Raw genomic sequence first — 22,933 nt, 5'->3', positions numbered from 1 at the left:
TTTTGAAACTGATGGTAAACGTTTGGCGAATCTTGTCCCAGGGGTAATGGTTAGCCAGTGCATTTGGCTAGTTGTCCGGTCTTTCTGGGTTATTCCATGACGTTGGCTCAAAGAGCTCGATAACTTAGGTCGTAAGGTGTGTTGGTTGTGTTAGTGACGCTTTCTTTATGTTAAACGGATTCATGTCGAGGCTAGTATTATTATTCAGTATGTCGACTTATTCATCATATTTCTCCCTTCTCCCTTCCTTCGGTAATATAAAAAATGGTGATAATAACGATAATAACAGGTAAACTAGAGCAAACGAATCCTGAGAATAGATTAGAAATTATTGCTTAATGAGTAATGGTAATCTCTACTAATGATGGCTCGTCATTATTTTAATCACTGCCCATAATACGAATCGAAATGTAATTATTACAGATGGGAATATAACCCTGTGTAATGAATGCTGCAAATTATCACTGGGGGGAAATTCCTGTAATTTGCAAGACTTGAAATATTATCATGAACGATATGAATGACGTTTAGAAATAGTGATATAAATAGGGTAATATTAAGAAAGTATTATTTTTTGTCAGATAAATATGGTAATTGAAGAAAGTATTATTATTTGTAAATTTGGGGAATTAGGAATGCTTTATTATTTAACTGATAACAAGAGTGATAACGAATTTTAGATATTATAGAGAAAGGAGTGTGTTGTCAGGTATATAATATAGTTATAGGTTAACAAGGGGATTATCGATCTATGTGTTTATGGATGATAATATATATTGGTAAATATTTGTGATCATAAGTAAAGAAGAATTATAGATAAGCAAGAAGAATTACGGCTAAACAAGGGCGATTATTAGTAAACATGAGTAATTATAGATAGAAAGGATTGATTATGAGTAAAAAAAGGAAAATACAAACAAGTGGAGTTATTAATATGTGGGTAAACAAATGGGTATTATGTAAACAAACAGCGATTTGGGGAGAAAAACGCGATCATAGGTAGACGAGAATTATAGGCGTGATAACGAGTAAACAAGTCTAATTATAGATAGTATTCCATTTAAAGTTACTCAGACTAAACAAGCGTGGTCTAGGTAGATATATTGATTATAGGTGAAGTAGTCATAGGTAAACAATGTGACTATAATGTGAACTAGTATGATTATAGATGATGCTCTGGTCACATAAATTCAGCTATCTAATGGTTTAACAATATGCAAAATTATAGGGCATTAAACCATAAGTACACGTACATGAAAATAGAAAAAAAGAGGATAATTTTAAAAAGCAAGCCAAATTATAGATACAAACATAGTAGAGTAATAGGGAATAAATATTATACTAAAAATGCATAATCATAGGTAGGTCTAATCAAGATTATTTACAGGGAACAAAACAAAAACTCGTAATTTCTATAATCAAACGTAATTATAGATAAATAAGTTTGAGTGCAGTTAAAATGTGATTATAGCTAAACAAGATTAATGATGGATAATTAGGCGTCGTTGTACCAAGACAGTACTATTATTGTTAAGTGTGATTATAGGAAAATAAACTTCTCATAGGTAAACGTACGTGTTTATAAATAAACTCTATGATTACTAACTACCTAATCATTAGTAAATTCCTGTTATAAATAGACAATAGTGATTATAGGTCAACAAATGAAATTATAGGTAAGACACCGTCCATATTCACCCATAGTTAAGAGAGAGAGAGAGAGAGAGAGAGAGAGAGAGAGAGAGAGAGAGAGAGAGAGAGACCTATAATTGAAACGAACGAGGAATGTAGCGCGTGTTATACCTCTGGTTCATCACAGCCGTGCTAATTATAGATGCTGGACACGTGGGTGAGCGCGATTATTACATTGGCTACCTCACCTTAATGAGAGAGATGAGAGGGAGGGAAGAGCGTGCATGTGAGAGATGAGAGGGAGAAGAGGTAGCAATAAACAGAGAGAGAGAGTAAGAAAGGAATAGGGAAAGAGGAGAGAGCGGTAAAGAGAGAGACGGAAGGGAGAAATAGCAGTAAAGGGAGAGGGGAGAGAGCGATAAAGGGAGAGGTAAGAGGGTGGAGACTCGGAAGCGTGAAGGAAAGGGAAGGACGATGAGAGAGGCTGGAGGATTGGATGGAAGGGGAGGAGAGAGAGGTGAGGGAGAATAAGAGAAATGAGAGGGAGAGGGGGAGGGTGATGTATATAGTAGATGGGGAAAAGAAGAAGAGAGGGTGCTGTGAGTGGTGGGAAGGGAAGGTGGGAGGGGAAAGAATGAGAGAAAGAAGATGAGAAATGGGTTATTTTCGAGAAGAGATTAAGACGGGAGAGTGAACTGGAAGAGTCGTAGAGAGGAAAGAGAAATGGAAAAGTGGGATGTAGAAGAGAAATGTAAGTGAATAATGCATACGAAGGGAGATGGATGAGAGAAAATAAAGAATAAATCGTCAGTGATGTAAATTGGAGAGACATCATCGATAAAGAATGACAGAGAAAGCGATAAGGCGTGAAAGGGGTGAGACAGGGAGAGAAAGAGAGAACCAGGCTGAGACAGATTGCGAGAGAGAGAGAGAGAGAGAGGTACATAAGGGTGATGTGATGAGGTCAGAGGTCGATTTGCTGCTTAATTTTGTTATGCTAATCACCTCTGCTTATCACTAATCCAGTATGGTAATTAGGCAGCTCGCGAAGTCCAGGAATAATCTCATTGTAGAGCTTACCACTGAGGAGGAACTCTTTGTAAATTGATGCATAACACACACACACACACACACACACAAAGCTTCCATCTCTGTTCTGAAGAGAGGTAAGCTGGTAGGGGTGAGGGTCATAGGAGTGTGGTAGGAGAGGGAGGGAAGGAAGGGTGAGGAAGGACAGGGTAGGTGAGAGAGAGAGAGAGAGAGGGGAATGGGAAAAGAGGAAAAGTGTTGGAGGGTGGAAGGGGTGGTGGCAGGGGAAAGAAAGGGAGAGGGGGAGGTAGAATGGTATGGAAGAAGAAAGGGAAGGTGTGACAGGAGAAAATGGAATTAGATGAGTAGGAAGGAATATATATATATATATATATATATATATATATATATATATATATATATATATAAAAATAATAATGGGAAAACAATTAAAATGGGAAAGGGGGAAAAGAAGATAAAGGAGAGTAGAGAGAGAGATTAGAAGAGAAAGAGAAAATGGAAAGATATAATGGAAAGGTAGAGACAAATGAAATAACGAAGTGGAAGGAAAGGGAAAGGATAAGAAGTACGAGAAGAAGGAATGGTGAAGAGAAAGAGACGTTGCTAATATAGAGAACTAATGGCTCAGAAGGACACATTGTATATTCCTCTGCACAATATACAATATAGTTAATGGGGGGTCATTGTTAGCAGGAAATTTACTGGTAGTGTGTGTGTGTGTGTGTGTGTGTGTGTGTGTGTGTGTGTGTGTGTGTGCATACTTGTTCGTATCTATGTATGAGCAAGTGTGTGTGTGTGTGTCTGTCTGAATGTGTGTTTATGTGTATGTGTGTCGGTGCATATTCATATTACTATTATGAAGGCTAATTGTGGCCATCAGCGTCACCCAACCCTCATCTCCCCTCACCTACTAACCCATATGAACCTCCCCCTCCTCCCCCTTCCCCTCCTATCCTCTCTGATCCATCACCCCACTAACCCCTAATCAACCTCCTTCCCTCACCTACTGACCTCTCACAACCCCTCCCTCTCTAACCTTCGCCGCCTTTACCCTATACACATCATCATCACTATCTCCCCTCACCATCACCTTCCCTCCTTTTTTAACCTTTCCAACTTACTGACCATCAACACCTCCCCTAACCATTCCTTCCTTCCTTCCTTCCTTCCTTTCCTTCCTTCCTTCCTTCCTTCCTTCCTTCCTCATCTCCTTCCTTCATTCCTTCCTTCCTTCCTTTCTTCTTTGACGACCAATCACCACACCACACATCCTAACCCCTCACTCACCTTTCATCACCCCATCCCTCCTCAGTATTACCCCCCTCCTACACCTTTCCGCCCCTCGTGTTATCATGGTCTCACTTACCAAGAGGACAATACAACTTCCCAAAACATCGTCAATTTATCAACCAATTCATCCACACCACCCAGGGTATTGCCTCTCCCACGTTCGCTCCAAAGTTCTCCCATCATCTCCCCTTCACGATTTTCCCAAAGTGGTTGAGGAGGGGGAGGGGACGGAGAGGTAGGGGTGGGGAGGGAGAGAGAGAAAGGAGGTAGAGGAGGAGGAGGAAGACGAAGCCACATCCAGGCGGCTTCGTGCTAAGTTGAGGTATTTCCTGAAGACGAAGAAGTGGGTTAACTGAGAGAGGAAGGTTGTGGAAAAGTTGGTTAGGAGGTGGAGCAAGTGAGTTAACTGAGAGGAGGGGAAGCACGAAGATGACAAATAGACGGAAAATAAATAGAAGAAGGAAGAGGACGATGAAGAAGGATTGGGAAAAGCCGTAGGAGAAGGAAGAGGACGAAGACGAGTGGGGGCTGGAAGTGGAGAAGAAAGGGTAAATTTCCTTATGTAGGTTTTATGAAATTGACGTTTAATGAATAAGTAATCTTCATAATGATCATTGTGTATAAAATTTTGGTATAGTTTCCTTTAGTAGACACACGGGCTTAATTGTGTAATTCTTAGAAATGCTGTACATACAACCTGGTTTGTATTCACGATAGTCCACTGAAACTGGATCATCTATATCCTTTATGTAAGAAACCTCTCTACAAAGGCGTTTTACCCGTATATGTTAAATAAAGTAAACCCCACGATATTCATCCCTAGAGTTTTCAATAAAATCTCCCTATGATGCCTTTATACTATAATCCGATACGAATTCATTCTGTTAACTTAATTCCCTTTTCGAATCTTTTATGTGGGTTCAATAATCGAATCCCCTTCTTCTTTGGAACGAGTTCTAAACGAAATATTAGAATTTTCTCTGAGAATTCCGTCCTCAGATACCGCCATTACATTCACCCTATAAATCATAACCTTGAGATATCTCTGGCCATCCTTCAGTAATATTACATTTAAATTTGCTTCATAAAGTTCGCGCGACAATCTCCATAAAATAGAGAAAAATCAAGTTTCCTTTGGAGTATATTCTGCAGTTACGGTTTTCTTCGTCTCCGTTGTTTATATATATGTTGTATATATGAAGGGAGGGAGGGAGGGAAAAATAAAGTAATCGTGGTAATGCCCATAAACACGAAAATTGAAAAGAAGAGAAGGAAGGGAAAGTATAAATACATATACTGTACACACGACTCCCCTGATTTCATTTCCCTAAATTTAATCTAAGGTGAATAGATCGGAGGCAAGTTAACACAGCTAAAACTCTCTAATACTGAAGGTACAACAGACACCATTGATCCTCACAATAAATGTGCCAGTAGACAGAGAGCCACGCGTCGAATTGTAAAATCACCATCGCTGGTGCTTGCAGTTTTCTTAGACTTTTCTTCCCCGAAGCCGCAATTCGAGCTCTCTTTCTTGGGGAAATACTTTTCTGGGAATCATTTTGCTGAGGACTGGCAGGACGTCCATCCCGGGGGAGGTAAGACACACACACACACACACACACACACACACACACACACACACACACACACACACACACACACACACACACACACAATCCTTACCATATTCTCACCCTACCAAGCTCTTCAGTATTCACACGAAAATAAATTACTACCTTCATGCATTCATAGGGAAAAATCATCCTACTCTCCCGTTAAGAAGCGTTTTACTTCAGAATCATTTTACAAGTTTGATTTCATACCTTGTAAGAGAACTGTGAATGATGTTTTTATGTGAATGTTCCTCGTGAAAAGGAATACGAGTTGCGAAAATTATTGGAGCAGCTTCACAATACTAATGCTTCGATCAGTCACTACATATGTGTTTGTTTATGTGTAAATGAATGTCTGTAGTTTGTGTGTGTGTGTGTGTGTGTGTGTGTGTGTGTGTGTGTGTGTGTGTGTGTGTGTGTGTGTATATATATATATATGTGTGTGTGTGTGTGTGTTTAAATAAAGCCAAAAATTTTCATATGAATATTTATGATAAATACCAAGCACACTATCAAGTAATGGCTCGAACAGCACCGTGCTGCACTTTTAGATGTGTATGCAAAATAGTTCCCTGGAGCTGATTGTGTCATTGTTTTTGTTTATATAATAATTGAGCTAAACCTCTTATCTGGAGTGAAGCAAAAACCGCCAATTTAAAAGGACCAATCGGAATTAGTCTGCTTTTATCATTGTTCACTTTTATTGGTAGTCCAAGCTCTCTCTCTCTCTCTCTCTCTCTCTCTCTCTCTCTCTCTCTCTCTCTCTCTCTCTCTCTCTCTCTCTCTCTCTCTCTCTCTCTCTCTCTCCCCCCTTGCCTTTTCCACTGTGCGATACCTCCCTTTTTTTCTCTTCCTTTTTCCCCTGTTTCCTGAAAGCCAATACCAGCTCTTACTTACCGTTCAAATAACCATACACAGACACACTCACACGAATACATACATACATACATACATACATACACAAACAAAGATTGAAATATATAACTCCGATTGGTCCTTTCAAATTGGAGGTTTTTGTTTCACTCCAGATAAGAGGTTTAGCTCAATTATTATTAATATTATATATATATATATATATATATATATATATATATATATATATATATATATATATATATATATATATATATATATATATATATATATATATATATATATATATATATATATATATATATATATATATATATATATATATATATATATATATATATATATATATATATATATATATATATACATAGTCAGGAACATCCCTCTTATCCTCCATCACAGAGCGACCCAGTTTCCCCGGTCCTCTTCTGTCCATACCCTAAAGTTATTTCTCACTGTTTCGTCCTTCTGTCTATCTATTTCATTTGTTCCTCAACCTATCGTTCTCTTCATTCTGTGTCATTCTTTTCTTGCACAATGTTCCTGTGTGTGTCATTCTCCCTTTTTTTCTTTTGACCTATCTCGTTATATCATTTTCTTCTATTTTCTCCTTTTCTCTTGCTTTACTCCATCCACTTTCCCGTTCACCTATTCCTTCCTCCGTTCCGTTTGCCCTCCCTCGGTGCCTCGTGGGCTGGCTGACCCCAAGTGTCACCTTGTGTTAGCAGTAGGAGCACGTCGATGAGGATACACCACAACCACCCGATGGAGGACGTGGTCAAATCAATACCTGGCTGCTTTAGGTGCCGGACCTCGACATGTTCACAGTGCGTTGGGGAGAGGGTGTTGGGGGGGTCGTGGTGTGGGGGAGGGTGTTAGGATAATGGTGTGGGGCAGGGGGTGTTGGGGTAGTGGTGTTGGGGGAAGAGGGTGTTGGGGGGTAGTAGTGTTGGGGGAAAACCTTCTTTACTGCCCTCTTGGTAGGTAGTTCTCCTTTTTGTTAACTTATCTTTCCTTACAAAAGTGAAGACGAGTTTTTTCCTGACCAGAAGGAGGATGAAGGAGATGACGGGAGGTAACAAGTATTTTTGGGTTTCCGGAAGGAGGTAAAGTTAGGTGGAAAAAGAAAAAAAAAAGATTAATGAAAGGTGAAACTAGGTTGGATTAAGACTGCCGGCTTTGTGCAGGGCGAGTTATCCCAAGGGCCCATAACGAGGCAAGTTTACCCTTCTAGCTGATCTCTGAAGGTACAATCATCCCGCCTTCCCTTTCTCCACCCTTCCCCCTCCTTTCACTTCCCTCTACATCAAGATCATCCGCTCTCATTCTCTTAAAATCTCTTCTTCCTTCTCTTCTTCTCCTTACCATTTCCCTCCTTTTCTTCTCATCTTCTCACACTCAGCCAGCTCGACAGGTTGTAAGACCATTACACACCCAATCAGGTTGAATCTGCCATTTAGTGGAGGGTTGGGGCGGCAGGCTTGTTGTCAATATGCTCACGTCATCTCACACCTCAAAGTTGAGTTCTTGGCTCCTGATTCTCAAACTGGTCGCTCCTCAGTACTTAACCTCCTCGCCTTTAACTTTTCGACACACCACCAATCTGTCTTGTCCCCTCGACCTTCCCGTCTGACTTTATCTAAGTCCCTGACCTTCACTTCCTGCCTTTTATATCTTCCTCTCTAACTCTCACCCAGTACTTGACCATCCTCTCTGATTTCCACCTCCTTTGTTTCAAAATTATACTATAACTTTTACCACTCGAGTCTCCATCCTCAATATTTAACCTTCGATTATTTTCCACAGTAGCCTCCTTATTTGGTCCATACATCCAGAGACCTCACCCTTCTATTTTATTTTTTGTAGCTTCCCCTACTCCTCGCCCTTATACGGTTCCTCCTCCTCCTCCTCCTCCTCTTCCCTATAACTCGGGACATTCATTATATTTGTTTACCTTCGTCCACCTCTTCTGCGCCATCGTCACCTCTGGGTTTATCTCTCATTAACTCACATTCCTGGGGTCTTTCATTACAGATTTCCCTTCTTATCTACCTCCTCTTGATCGCCGCACCGTAAAGACGATTGCCAGCACACGTAGTCAATAGCGCCTGGCGTTTCCTCACTCCCCCCCTCCCCCCCTCCCGCAGTTTTCAGTGACGCGCGCATAGAAGCTGTCCACTGCTGAAGGGAATTTTACATTATAAACATCAGCTATTTCGCTTTCAGTCTCCTTATTCTTCCTTATCATATATCTCTATCCCCCATTCTCTTCCATAATATCTCGCCATCCTAAACCTGCACTACCCTATCCTTACATCCCCACCGAGAGCTGCAGGCCCTACACACCAGTATTCTGTAGACACAACAGCACCTTCATTGTTTGATCCGATCGGGGCCACCAGATTTACACACACACCTCGCTGGGAAATCCGCTATTGAGATTTGGGCCCATTGCTGCCGGTCCTGTTTACTGCTGATCCACCACACAAAGCTCTCTCTTTCTTTCTTTTTCTCCCTTTTTATTTATTCTTTATTTTTACCTTTCTATTTTTCACCTATTTTCTATCTCTCCCATTTCTTCACTTCTGTTTATGCATTCCCTCACCCCAACCCTCCTCTCCTCTCGAATTTCCACACCATCTCACCCCACCCTTTCTCCCCTCTTCTATTCCCGTCCTTCTCGCTCTCTCTCTCTCTTTCTCTTTTTGTCCACTCCACGTCCCCTCCTCTCATCCTCGCCCCAGTGTCCACACCCCTCTCACCCTCCCCCACGCCACCAGTTTATCTGCTATAAATTCTTGCTCCCATCTATAAACTCTCTCTCTCTCTCTCTCTCTCTCTCTCTCTCTCTCTCTCTCTCTCTCTCTCTCTCTTCACACCTTCCTTCACCTTCCTCCTCTCATCATCCTCCATCCCTCACCTCCCATCATTCTCCCCCCTCCTCCCATCATTCTCCTCTCTCCCCTCCTCCCATCATCCTCCATCCCTCCACTCCCATCATCCTCACCCCTCCTCCCATCATCCCCCCCTTCCTTCCTCCCCCTTCCCTCCCCTCAACGTCCTCCCCCACACGTACACAGGAGGGACAGCATATCGGGAATGGTAGCAGAGAGACACACAGTAAACAGCCTCAATCTCGCCACGGGGAAAAATTTTCCTATGTTATCCTGAAGGACAATGAGGCCGTAAAAATGAGAGGGCAATGTGGTGGAGGAAGAAAGAGAAGATAGAGAGAGAGGGGGAGAGTGAGGAGAGGGAAAACAGAAGGAGAGAGGAGTGGGGGGTAGTATGAGTGTGGTAATGGTAGAGAAAGAAGAGAGAAGGGGAGAGAGAGGGGAGGGAAAACAAAAAGGGAGAAGAAGGGGATAGGGTGTGATAATGGTAGAGAAAGAGGAGAGGGAAAAAAAAAAGGGAGAGAAGAGTGGAGGTAATAAGAGTGTGATAATGGTAGATAGAAAGAGGAAGAGATGACGTAGCTCTGATGTTATTCTGTGTTTTTCTTGTGTTTCGTATTTATCTGTTTTTGTCCTTTGATAGTTATTTGTTTGTTTGTTTGGTTGTTTTAAGGGAGATATGAGTAATGCACTTCATTCTCACCGACTTATTAAATTGTAACATTATCATGAGAACGTTCAGTGATATTTACATTAACTATATATTGCAACATTCTCATAACAAGCAAAATATAACATTAGGAAATATTATAACCAGTTCATGTTTATTTATTATCGTCATTTTTATATTTTTTTGATGTTATATAATGATTCATGAACGCATACGAATTATATATATCTGATCAATCTGTTAAAATTAATACGAGTTTAATCGCAATATATCTTGAAAACGAGGGATATTTAGATCCAATTAAAAATATTTAATCTTGAAAGTAATTAATTATATGTAATAAACTCAGATCTTTTTAGAAACCTGTTTACTTACTGTGAGTTTGTCAATTATTCTGATATGAGTTGCGTTGCCTTGGAGACCATGTGTGTGTGTGTGTGTGTGTGTCAGAAAATTAATTGATTTTACACATAACTAAAAAAATAATTGAGTTGAAATCTACAGAAATAAAGCTTAAACAAACTCCCAATCCCTTCTCGTGTCATTTCCTTCTGATGAAAACCCAGGCAATAGAAATTTTTATTATCCTACTTGAGATGGCAAACAGCTCATGGTTTAGTCGAGGAAGAAGACAAAGTGAGATATTGATTGGTATGCAGTTTTGGTTCTACGGGTTGGCTGTGTTAAATCTTTTATTGATAATGGACGTTCAGTGCATGTGAGGTGTGGATGTTGTGTTTACGGTAATTATGTGTGTGTGTGTGTGTGTGTGAGATGTTCAGACGAGAGAGAGAGAGAGAGAGAACTAAGATGGGAGCACAGAGAAATAGATCGACAGGGAAACGGACAGTAGAGAAACAGACAGACAAACAGAGGAAAAATAAAGTTCCAAAACAACATGAACTCCATATGTTGTTTGAGAGCCTCTTCTTCCTCCTCCCCTCCTCCTCCTCCTCCTCCTCCGCTCCTCCTCCTCCTCCTCCCGGTGGTGGCACAGCTTCCCGTTCCTCCAAATAGCCTCCTTCCTCCAATTTGGTACTCCTCAAAATATTTTCCCTCTCTCCAGGCAGTCCTCCCCTTCCCACAAATTATCTCCCCAGGAACCACTAACCATCTCTCCTCCAACCGTGTAGACTCCATATTTCCTCCTCAGCCCTCCTCTTCTCTCCCTCCCCTCCCTCCTTTTACCCTCCCTCCTCCTCTCTCTTCAACCCTCCTCTTCTCTCCCTCCTCCTCCTCCTCTACTCCTCCCCTTCATCCTTTACGAGTCCATCCTCGCTCTCTCTCTCTCTTACCTCCCCTTCAAAAACGACTCTTCCCCAACCTTCTCCTCCAAACTCCAACACTCTCCCTCCCTCAGCTATCGGGGAAGGGGGGAGGGGGAAGAGTTCAGCCCCGGGGGTAGATATGTTGTATTTTATGTTTGAGGCGGGAGGAGGAGATGGAGAGAAGGCGTGTTGTTGTTGCCTTTGTGTCTGTTATGAGTCCTGCTTGTGTCAGTGTGGTTTCTCTCTCTCTCTCTCTCTCTCTCTCTCTCTCTCTCTCTCTCTCTCTCTCTCTCTCTCTCTCTCTCTCTCTCTCTCTCGTTATCATCATCAACATCTTGTTTTGCCTTCAGTTTTTCTCGTTTCTACAATTTTCTGTCCTTCTCTAGTTTTGTTCCTCACTCTTGTCTCCCCTCTGATTCCTCACCCTTAATCCCATCTTTGTTTTTCTATTCCTTATTTATCTTACTTTTATTCATCTATTTTCCTTCCCTTTCTCTTTATTATATTCATCTTTAGCTCATTTTTCACATTTTCCTTCTCTTTTAGCCTTTCACTTCTTCCTCGAATTTTGTTTCTTCTCTCTTTTTTCCTTGTGTTTCTTTCTTATAATTTCCTCTTTTCTTCCTCGTTCTTACATTCTCCCTTTCTCCTTTATCTGATTCCCTCCTCCTTCTCCTTCTTCATCTTTCTTATTGCTTCCCATTCTTTTCATCTATCGTTCTTTCTTCTTCTTCTTCTTCTTCTTCTTCTTCTTCTTCTTCTTCTTCTTCTTCTTCTTCTTCTTCTTCTTCTTCTTCTTCTTCTTCTTCTTCTTCTTCTTCTTCTTCTTCTTGTATTTTTCCTTTTAGTTTCCGGCTTTGTAATGTTTCTCCGGTCTGTTATTTTTCCATCTTCTTATTTTTCTTATTCCTCCAGTTTCTCTTCGTCCTTCCGTTATTGTTCTTCCTTCTTTTACTTCTCTTCTTTTCTTCGTCTTGCGTCTCCTTATCTTTTCCTTCTGATTTTTCTCCTCCTCTACCATCTTCTTCTCCCTTACCTCCAACCACTGCATGTCATGATCCACCTTCCCCGTCTCCTCCTTCATCCTGCTCCTTCTCCTCCCCCTCTGCCTCCCCCTCCATCCCACTCCTCTTCTTCCTCCTACCCCTCCTTCATTCGATTCCTCTTCTTCATTCGGCATCTCCTCCTATTCTTCCTCATTCACCCGGTTCCTAACCCTCCTCCTTCTCCTCCTCCTCATCATCATCATTGTCTTCCTTCATCCCTCTCCTCCTCCTCCTCTTCCTCATACACCATTTCCTCTTCCTTCCTCGCCCTGGTCGTCATATACATGGTAATAACACTCATATCAGCACTTGGCACCGGCTTGTCTTCCAGCTCAGAGAACCCTTGACAAAATTACGTTCAATTTACCTTAGACAAACATTATATTAAAACGGTAAACATAACTACCACAGCGAAGTTTGGAGGGACATATGCCGGTAGATATTTCTTATGTATTATATTGGTTAATTAAATGCAGATAGGGAAGCGTCCTCTAGTTTGCAATATATTTAAGTGCAATAGGAGGTACACGTTATTGCAATTGAGGTCACTTGAGTTAATGTTGAGGTTAGGTTAGGTTACGTTAGGTTGGGTTTGGTTATTTAAATAGGGTTTATAATGTGTGTTATCTGGCACTTGATTTTTTTCTACATAGCGTTCATTAATCGTCACTGTTCTTCATGTTAATATGCGTTAGTTTAATTATGTTTAATTCACTTACCTGTTAATTAAGTGATTCATGTATGTATTGATTAATTAACTGATTAATTAATTTATTTATTTATTTATAATTTATCTATGTTTATTTGTTTCTCACCTTTCTGTTTATTTCTTAGCTTATGATTTTTACCACACGATTTATTTCCATGTTTATTCAATTTTTTTTTCTCTCTCACTTGTATATTTCTCATCCATTGTGTGTATATCCCATTCTATTGTCATCATATCTAATCGTATGTCTCTCGCGCTAACAAGTGGCTTTTAATTAATGTCATTCCCGACTCAATCTCATGTTTACCTTACATTTAGTATATTTTCTCCTGTGTGTTATATTGTTGAGTATATCTCGTTCGTGTAAGTATATACCTCGTCTTGAGAATAAGATGGAAATGAAGAAGAGGAAGAAGCTAAGTATATTCATAAGAATAAGAAGTTATAATAAGAAAGTGGAAATATGTGTCAGAGGAAGAAAACGCTGCCATAGTGAATAATAAAACATGTGTAGAAGATAAAGAAAAATTAATAATTATTATAATAATAATAATAATAATAATAATAATAATAATAATAACACTAATAATAACAATAATAATAATAATTAAATTAATATAATAATGATATTAATAATAATAATAATAATAATAATAATAATAATAATAATAATAATAATAATAGTAATAATAATAATAATAATAATAGTAATAATAATAATAATAATAATAATAATGATAATAATAAGAGGAAGAAGAAGTATATGCGTAAATTAGGGAGAAATATTAACAAGAACACAGAAAATAATATAAGAAAAACAAATTATAATAAAATACAGGAATAAACCATAACAAAGGCTTCACTCTGAGACGAAATAAACCAAAATATCCCCAGACATATTTCACAAGTCTAATCTCACCTTCAGAATTTCACACCTGAACCGGAATAACACGAGAGGTGAAATCTGTGACGTAGTGTGACTTTACGTTAGACAATTCATCCCTTTAATTACATTAGGCCATTGTAATCAAGATTGGATTTCACACTGGATCACATTTCGGTTGGAATTCCACAGTGGCCTTGTAATATCTTCTACCATAGGGGGGGGCGCCACCATCTAAATCCTGTTATCTCTCTCTCTCTCTCTCTCTCTCTCTCTCTCTCTCTCTCTCTCTCTCTCTCTCTCTCTCTCTCTCTCTCTCTCTCTCTCTCTCTCTCTCTCTCTCTCTCTCTGTCTCTCTCTCTCTCTCTCTCTCTCTCTCTCTCTCTCTCTCTCTCTCTCTCTCTCTCTCTCTCTCTCTCTCTCTCTCTCTCTCTCTCTCTCTCTCTCTCTCTCTCTCTCTCTCTCTCTCTCTCTCTCTCTCTCTTAGATCGCTTATTTCAACCCCCTTAACCCATAATATTTTCTCCAGTCAGCAAGGACTATTATGTGGAATTGCCAGAAGTGATGGAATATAATATAATCAACAAATATTTCAGGTTAGGTCAACAAAGGGCGAGGTTCTTGTTGCTTTACGGGATAATAAAGTTGTCCTTACATAGTGTGTATACGATTCGGTTTATTTTAGTTTCTCGATATAGTGCACAGAGGTCTTCATCACCTGGACCTACTGTACAGGAGACGCATGCTTATGTTCTTCAGGATTACTGTGTGTTCCTTCGTGAAATTGTGAACCGTAACGCATCCCAGACACTTTATATACAAAGCAAAAATACAATTGAATAGAATCTAAAGCGACAAGATTATTAAAAGTTAGTCACCCTCAGAGCTGTATTGTCACCTGGATGTCACAAACAAGGATTGACTCACAAAGAAACACTCAATAAAAAGCTCGAGATATACCTCACTTGAGCTGGGAGGCGTGACCCGGACCTTCTCGGCTCACACTCGGGTTTGACTCGTAAATGCATCTTGAGTGGGTAGTAAGCCTTGTATCTTAGGCGTGAGAAGGTGTCCTGCCAACGAAGATTAGATTCAAATTCTTCTCTTCCTGTAAATATTTTTAACTTTTAGGAGCTTCTTAAAACACTGAACAACAGTCAGTACACCTGGATGCTATTTATACATGCAGCCAGTTATTTCACGTAATAAGTGTGACGTAACCTAACTTGACCTAACGACTGCATGCTTTACCTAAAAATAAGTAAAGTAGTATTATATGACTTATTACACATATATGCGAGTATATACACCAAGAGTGTCAACACCGACCATCATCACCACATTATCATCACCATAATAACATCATCAATACCAGGCTACACCATCATTATCATCACAACAACATCAACACAGACTACACCACCATCACCATCACCACAACAACATTACAGACTACACCATTCATTATCACCACAACTAACACTATCATCACAGGCTGCATTACCATCATTATAACAACAAACATCAACCTAAAAAAAAACACTTTAGTATCAGTAAAGCGCTAACTTTTTTTTTTAACAAGCTGGACCTCGTTAAGTAGTACAGAGGCAAGAATTCATACGTAAATTCTAAGCAAACACAACAAAAGATAGGCGTAATTATGCCTTAAAGCACGAAGCTGGAATTGTGTGTCTGTGAGAGCGGATTAATGCGTAGTATAAACTTTCTAACTGCACTAATGTTTGTTGTCCTTGTGGCCTTTAGAGTTTTTATTGTTCGCCTCCACACATTGTTGGAGTATAGTTTGTGACTCTTCTCCAGCAGCTTGAAGTGGGAGGGTAGGGGGGAAGGGTAGGAAAGCAGTGATAGTTGAGGTGAGGGGGTGAGAGGAAGGGAAGAAAGTTAGGGGAAAGGAAGGAGGGAGGGAAATGGGGTGGTTTGGAGGGGGTGGATGGAGGAATTTGAGGAACGGGGAGGGAAGTTGAGGGATGGGGAGGAGGTGGGAGGAAAGATATTGAGGGGAGAGGAGGGAAGTGGAAGGGATGGGGGGTGGGGGTAGCTTCCTTGACGCTGTTGCCACCACCACCACCACCAGCTCACAACCATCGTAATCTTACTATCGTCACCAACACCAACCACTTTTGAAATATTTATCTCCATTATTATCACCATCATAATCATAGTCACTATATCACCATAACGAAATCTACCACCGATGCTCTCCTCACCACCACCAGTCCACCACCACAATTAACTGTTTGTAGTGTCTGATCCTACCCTGAACTGCGCCACACATGACGTATTTAACTGCATGACGCAACAGCCAGTCACACGATACGCGGACGACGGTGATGGCCAGACACGTACACGAGGGTGAGTCAGCGTCACAGGTGAAAAGGCCTGTACAGTATTTGTTAACGTAGATGTAGCTGAGAACGTCACATCCTGCTACAGACAGGTGTTAGGGAAACCTCTAGGTGATCTGTGGTCCATCAACAGCATGACAAGCAGGTTACACCACTGTCACACGACCTGGATTAGTTTTACTTCATGCCCGTTGTAAATTTGAAAAACAAGTATTTATTTTCACATTTTAGCGTTCTATTAACAAATGCAAACATTATTCCAAGCGGATTATAACATCATCGCCCCCAGTACATCCCACACACAGCTAATGTTCTTATTTACACTGTTGGTGGAAGTGCTGCCGTAAAAATCTGGTGCTTTAGGCCTATAAAATAACCTATCTCATTACCAACATTCTCTAAAATTCAGCACGAATTATTCTTTATCACTACGGCCATTACCAGGACTTTACTTACCATAATGGACGATAAACATTCATGTTAACTCTGGTAAAAGACTTTTACTGATATTTTTGATCATATAACTGAACGAATTTACGCATTCAAGATAACGAGAGTTCTCTCAAACTAGCAGTGAAAAACATCAAAAATATTACTTGAAATAATGTCTAACAGATCGATTTAAGCAGTATTTTACAAGTAATGGTTCTCCTTCACCACAATCACCTTTCTTATCAAACTCACCACCACCATCCCAACCCTCACCACTATCACCACCACCACCATCCCCACTGTCATCACTACCATTCCCACTGTCACCACCACCACCCCCACCCTCACCACTGTCACCACCACCATCCCCACCACCACCATAATCAAGCCCCACTCCCCACATTTCCTCCCTCTTCCCTTCATCAGAATATTTCCTCACTCATACCTGCCAATTTCCGGCCTGCGCCTTCCACAGTCATCAGGTTATTCCGATTTCCTCTTCTTCCTTTCATCACCTTCTTCCTCTCATCAGTCTCTTCCTCATTCTCACCCCGCCACAGTATGTTATTAAAACTCTCTTCAAATCTTCTGAAAATATCGTTTCTTCTCCCCGAATAAATATACAAATATATTCTGTTATGTTTTGTTTTTTTCAATTTGTCGGCTGATTATTTTTATCTCTTGATCTTTACTGTTTATTGACTTTTGGATATTTGATAAAAACAGACATCTTTCACTTTTCTAATATCATCTACTCTCCCCACACACCTTTGCCACCTATCTTTAATTTGGTTTTCTGTTTTCTTCCTCCTCCTCCTCGCCCTTCTTCTTCCCCTCCTTCCTCTTCCTCTTGGCTTCTAATTTTCCTTTATTTGGCAGGAGTCGCCTCGTCAGCAGGTTCCCTTCATCAGTTATTCCCACCTCCTTCAATATTTAGCGGCCCATACGTCAGCCCGCTCCTTCCCAGTCCACCAGCCCTACCCCCCCAGCCCCCCCAGCCCCTCAGCCCTCAGCCCTTGTCCACCCCTCTCCAATTCCCCTCCTCCACTCCCTTTCCCGCCTTCTTTCATTTACTTCCCTACTTTGTTTCCTCTTCCACAGCTTCTCTCGCACCCCTCTCCCCCGCCTCGTTCTCTCTTCCCTGCTTTGCTCCCTCGTTGTTTACTCCCATGTTTTACCTCCCTAATTCTCCTGTCCCCTCCCTAAATCCCCTTCCGCAATTTCTCTCCCCCTTCTAGCTTACTGCGGCAAAATTTTCTCCCTCTCACTTCCTCCCTCCCTCCCTCCCTCCATTCCCTCCCCCTCCTCCTCCCTCCCTCCCTCCCTCCCTCCCTCCCTCCTTTCCTCCCACCTATCTTGCTTCCCTTCTTCTGGTTTATTCCCTCCCACCCTGTCCCGTTTCTGCCTTCATCCCTATCTCCCTCCCCACCTCCTTCCCCTTTCGTCTGATTCTCTCCCTCCCTCCTTTCTTCCCTTCTGTTTCACCCCTCTTCTCTCTCTGTTCCTCTTTCCCTTCTTCTGACTCTCTCTCCCACTCTCCTCCCTCTTCTCTACAAAACTTTCCTCACCTTTACGTATATCTATATTTCTCTCTCTCTCTCTCTCTCTCTCTCTCTCTCTCTCTCTCTCTCTCTCTCTCTCTCTCTCTCTCTCTCTCTCTCTCTCTCTCTCTCTCTCTCTCTCTCTCTCTCTCTCTCTCTCTCTCTCTGTTGACTTATCCTCTTCGTCTCCTTTCCCCTCCCACATCCGCGTTGGTATTTCTTTCTTTTTCTTTAGTTTTTGTTTCCCCTCTACCCTTCCCCCTTCTCTCCATTCCCTCTCCTTTCAGAAAACCCCTTGATCCTTCCCATTCCCCTCTTCTCTATTTTCTACACTTCCCCAACTATTTTTTTACTCTCTCTCTCTCTCTCGTCTTTTCTTCAGGATATCGCGATGAAATATGCCACAAGATGGGTGATATTTCCGCTACCAATTTCCGGCCTTTTTTTTCCCCAAGTCTAAACTGCTATTCGATAAGGTAGATTTTTTTTAACCTTGTATGATATAGTAAAAAAAAATAGGTGTGTATATTATGTATAATTTATAAACGTTTGATCATTTTAGTTATTGGTTTCAAGTTACTTTAAGGCGTTCCGTGTCGTGATTAGGTTATGTTAGATTAAGTTAGGTTTGGTTTGGTTAAGTTTGGTTTGGTTAGGTTAGGTTAGGTTAGGTTAGGTTATGTTAGGTTAGGTTACCTTGATATAATATAACGTTATTCGCTTAGTCTTATAATCTTCATATAATATTACTATTGATTTTGATCCTTTTATTCTTATAAACGAATATTCAAAACCTAACCTAACCAACAGTGTTAATTTACATGTATGTTTGCTTCACTAACACCAGACTGGAATATATACCTACGGATTTAAGGAATATCCAGGTGAGTTTTAAGGATATTCCTAATCGCTTCGATATCTAGGTTCCAAAATGGCAATATACTCTTTAAAGGAGTAAATAAAAACTCCACTCCCTCCTCTACCTCCACTCCTCCAGCCGCTCTACTCCATCCTCCACCTCTCCATTGCTGCCTCTACACCCCGTCCTACCCAGTCTTTACTCCCCTCCCCCTCCACTCCTGCCTTTACCCATCCAAACCCCTCCACTCCCACCTCTACCCCCCCCTCCACTCTTGCCTCTACTCCCTCCTCCATTCCTACCTCTACCTCATCCAAACCCCTCCTCCCACCTCTACTCCCCTCCCACTCCCACCTCTACTCCCCTCCCTCCCTTACTCTACACCCCTCCCCTCCCCCTCCAAACACCTTGTGACACATTTACAGCTGTAGAACAAAAGTTTTTACACTGGCTTAAGTTTTTACTCTCGATAATTGGTAGTGAGCGAGAAAGTTTACGGGAATCATTAAAGGATTTATCCCCGCCTGTGTAAGTTATTATCTATTCCCTGTCTTTATTCACGCTTATCTCCATTCGCCTCCTTCGCTTTTTATTTATTTGTACTTTTTTTTTTAGGAGAAAAAATATAGAGGAATGATGTATATGTGAGGAATTTTAGTAAGGAATACAACATACACGTTAATGGATGGTTTACTGTACACTAGATAGCGTGACTAGTGCTTCTTCAGAGACTGGACATATACAGGGCAAACCCACAACAAATGCAGTAAGACAACACGTAAATAGGTCATAGAGAGAGAGGGAGACTGAAATAATGAAACAAACAAATAAAGAAAGAGAGAAAAGAAGAAAGAAAGAAACAATCAGTCAAGCAAACAAAGAGAAATAGAAAAAAGGGGAGAGAGAGAGAGAGAGAGAGAGAGAGAGAGAGAGAGAGAGAGAGAGAGATTAATAACGAAATTAAAGGATAAAAACTTTTCTGACTGATGAATGGAATAAAAATCAACGAAAATTCAATCAAGAAAAAACACAAACCTAAACATTATTCGCAATCAAGACGATAATTATAACTCACCTAAATGACACTATAATAAAAAGAAATACAAGAAAACCAATAATTGCGGTCAGAGTCATCGAGGCGAGGCATCTTCAGAGGGAACCGCAGACCCTCCCACAATCAACCTCCCAAATTCATTAATTAAATTTCTAAATCAGGGACGTCAATAAGGATCCCAGAACGTCGTTGATATTATTCATTTTAGTAAGTGAGTCCGTTTCCTCGCGTTATTTTTTTTTATTTTATCTATTTTTCATTTTTTTATTTACTTCCGTCACGTTTTGTCTTGGGGGGATTTGGTGTGTGTTTGTGTCTTTTCTTGTTTTTCTGTGCTTGTCTTTTTGGTGTTTGTGTTTACGTGAGTGTGTTTATGTCTGTTTAGCATATAACTATGCGTATGTTTTCTTAGTGTTTGTCTTCGTGTGTGTGTGTGTGTGTGTGTGTGTGTCGCTTATATGGATGATTATGTCTTCACTGTTGTGTTTGTGTGTGTGTGTGTGTCTGTCGTATTTGTATGTTGGTGTATCGTCTAGGTATGTTTTTTGTTCTGTTTGTATCTGCCTGCATTGTCCTGGTGTTTACTCGTGCATTTGTTTATTTTAGTTGTGTGTGCGTTGTGTGTTTGTTTTATCAACCTGTTTATTAGTCTATCGTACGTGCGAAAATAAGTAAATCTAATAACTGTCTCTGATCACTTCCATTATCTCTCATTTCCGGATTACCTAAGAAAAATTTTCGTATAGGAGACTACAAGAAGAGAAGTATCTTCGTCCTTACTGCATCAAGAGGTCAGAGACTTTGACCCCGATGTTGTCACAGTCGTGGCCTAGCATCAATGATGGACTCTTGTCTTAGTGGTGCCACGGGATCAAAGGCCGCCACACCAGCTCCATCGTACGTTATATTTTCCTGGTTGTCCCGGAAAGTCAGAGTTTGCATAAGACTCTGCAGACGAACTTCAAAGAGAATTTTTCCTTATAGCCGATTCTTGGAAACTTTTCCCAGATATATTTGTATTTTGTTCTCTCTTTTCTATATAATTTTCCATATCTCCATCACTCGTGTATATATATATATATATATATATATATATATATATATATATATATATATATATATATATATATATATATATATATATATATATATATATATATATATATAATGGAGCGATAGAAGCAGTTTCACTAGAGAGAAAATTTTTATTCCTGAAGAAACATTCAAACATTTAAGAGTATACGCTGGCCGTCATCATTGAACACTGTCAATATTAAAACAAGACTAATTATTCAGATCAAAGCGCTTATTGTGTGTAGCAGTCATAGATAAAAGCAAGGAAATATAAGGTGAAATATATATGTATAATAATTGTAGATGCTGTACTGTATACACAGTCTATGTGTACACAAGTTCTTTGAACAAATCAAACTAACTTCCGTTCTCCATGACTGAAAATCGTTTTGTGTTTACAGTTGAGGACAGCGTGTACTGACCCACTACATGACCCACCGACCGTCGGAGGTCACAAGGCACACCAGAGCAGTACAGCCCGTCAGTATCAGTACGAGGCAAGTGATAATTAATTTGAGTTATTCTTTCTTTATACGTAAGCTCTCCGGGACGCACTAATTTAGTTTACATACTGTACCTGGGTCTACAATATAGAATTTGTGGTGTTTTAGAACTTGATCATGCTTCTTGGAATGTTATGTGATTGGGAACACACACACACACACACACACTTGTCACCTTCGGATCATTGTCCAGGTGTTGCTGTTGGACACCACAACAGCAACACACCTACATTACCTCACACGGAAGGCTACAAGACCAGCCGATGTCCATCCATCGAAAGCACTATCAGAGTCAGAGTTAACTTGTACATTCACCCCAAGTTTATTTTTTATTTTTATACTGAAAGCTTTTGTTAGATGAACCACTTCCCAAAGCAACTATATCTAATACCGTATACAGTTATAATCTCTATCCATTGTATATTTTCAACCTATGGCTTCTGGGTTTGTTTAACACACACACACACACACACACACACACACACACACACACACACACACACACACACACACACACACATTTCTATTCTTGAAAGTATATATTTTTTCTTGATTTTCACTATATTAATACTTATATCACTCGTTTGCATGTCTTGTGTTTGTGTGTGTGTGTGTGTGTGTGTTGGACAACCAGTTATATGGGTTATAGTCGTGTACGTAATGTAAATATGCGCATTACTTGTCCGCTTTCATTCCACCTTCATGTTATCTGTCTTTAATCCTACCCGAGGTTAATCCTACAGTGAATAAACCCATCTGTTTGTAATCCCACTGTGTTTAATCGCTTTGTGGATGATCGACTTTGCATATCTCTTTCATAACATAAACTTGAGTATAATTATATATTTTTTTTACTAATATTTATGCCGCTATATTATTATCATTATTATTATTATTATTATTATTAGTAGTAGTAGTAGTAGTAGCTAAAGACATCACATATTCATAATGACACAACAAATTGCAAATGTCCGTATTTACGTGAGCGTCCGTCTGCTCAGCCCGGCACAATCAATCACACGGGGAAATGGATTCATTGATTAATTCTGCTAACTTCATCAGCCATTCATAAACGAGGCGCCTGTAGGTGGGAAACGGTTTAGGGGGTGGCGAGAGGAAGGGCAAAGGGGTAGGTGGAGGTGTATAGTGGGAGGGCGGGAAGGAAAGTAAAGG

At 40.3% G+C, this 22,933-nt stretch overlaps 1 protein-coding gene across 2 annotated transcripts in view; it reads right to left on the bottom strand.

Annotated features, from left to right (window-relative positions):
* The window catches only part of LOC121863482 (insulin-like growth factor-binding protein complex acid labile subunit), an 88,477-nt gene that overhangs the window by 13,904 nt on the left and 51,640 nt on the right, over positions 1-22,933 (bottom strand). Inside the window, exon 2 of one of the 2 annotated variants that reach the window (XM_042362156.1) lies at positions 14,892-15,039. The exons of the other annotated variant lie outside the window; for it this stretch is intronic. The gene's annotated coding sequence lies outside the window, so the exon portion shown is untranslated. The remainder of the gene's footprint in view (positions 1-14,891; positions 15,040-22,933) is intronic. 2 annotated transcript variants of the gene reach the window in all.

Source organism: Homarus americanus, unplaced genomic scaffold, assembly GCF_018991925.1.
Source record: "Homarus americanus isolate GMGI-L3 unplaced genomic scaffold, GMGI_Hamer_2.0 scaffold47177, whole genome shotgun sequence".
In the NCBI taxonomy this organism is placed as follows: Eukaryota; Metazoa; Arthropoda; class Malacostraca; order Decapoda; family Nephropidae; genus Homarus; species Homarus americanus.
Note: the sequence above shows the minus strand (reverse complement) of the source record. Positions and strands in the feature narration are given on the sequence as shown.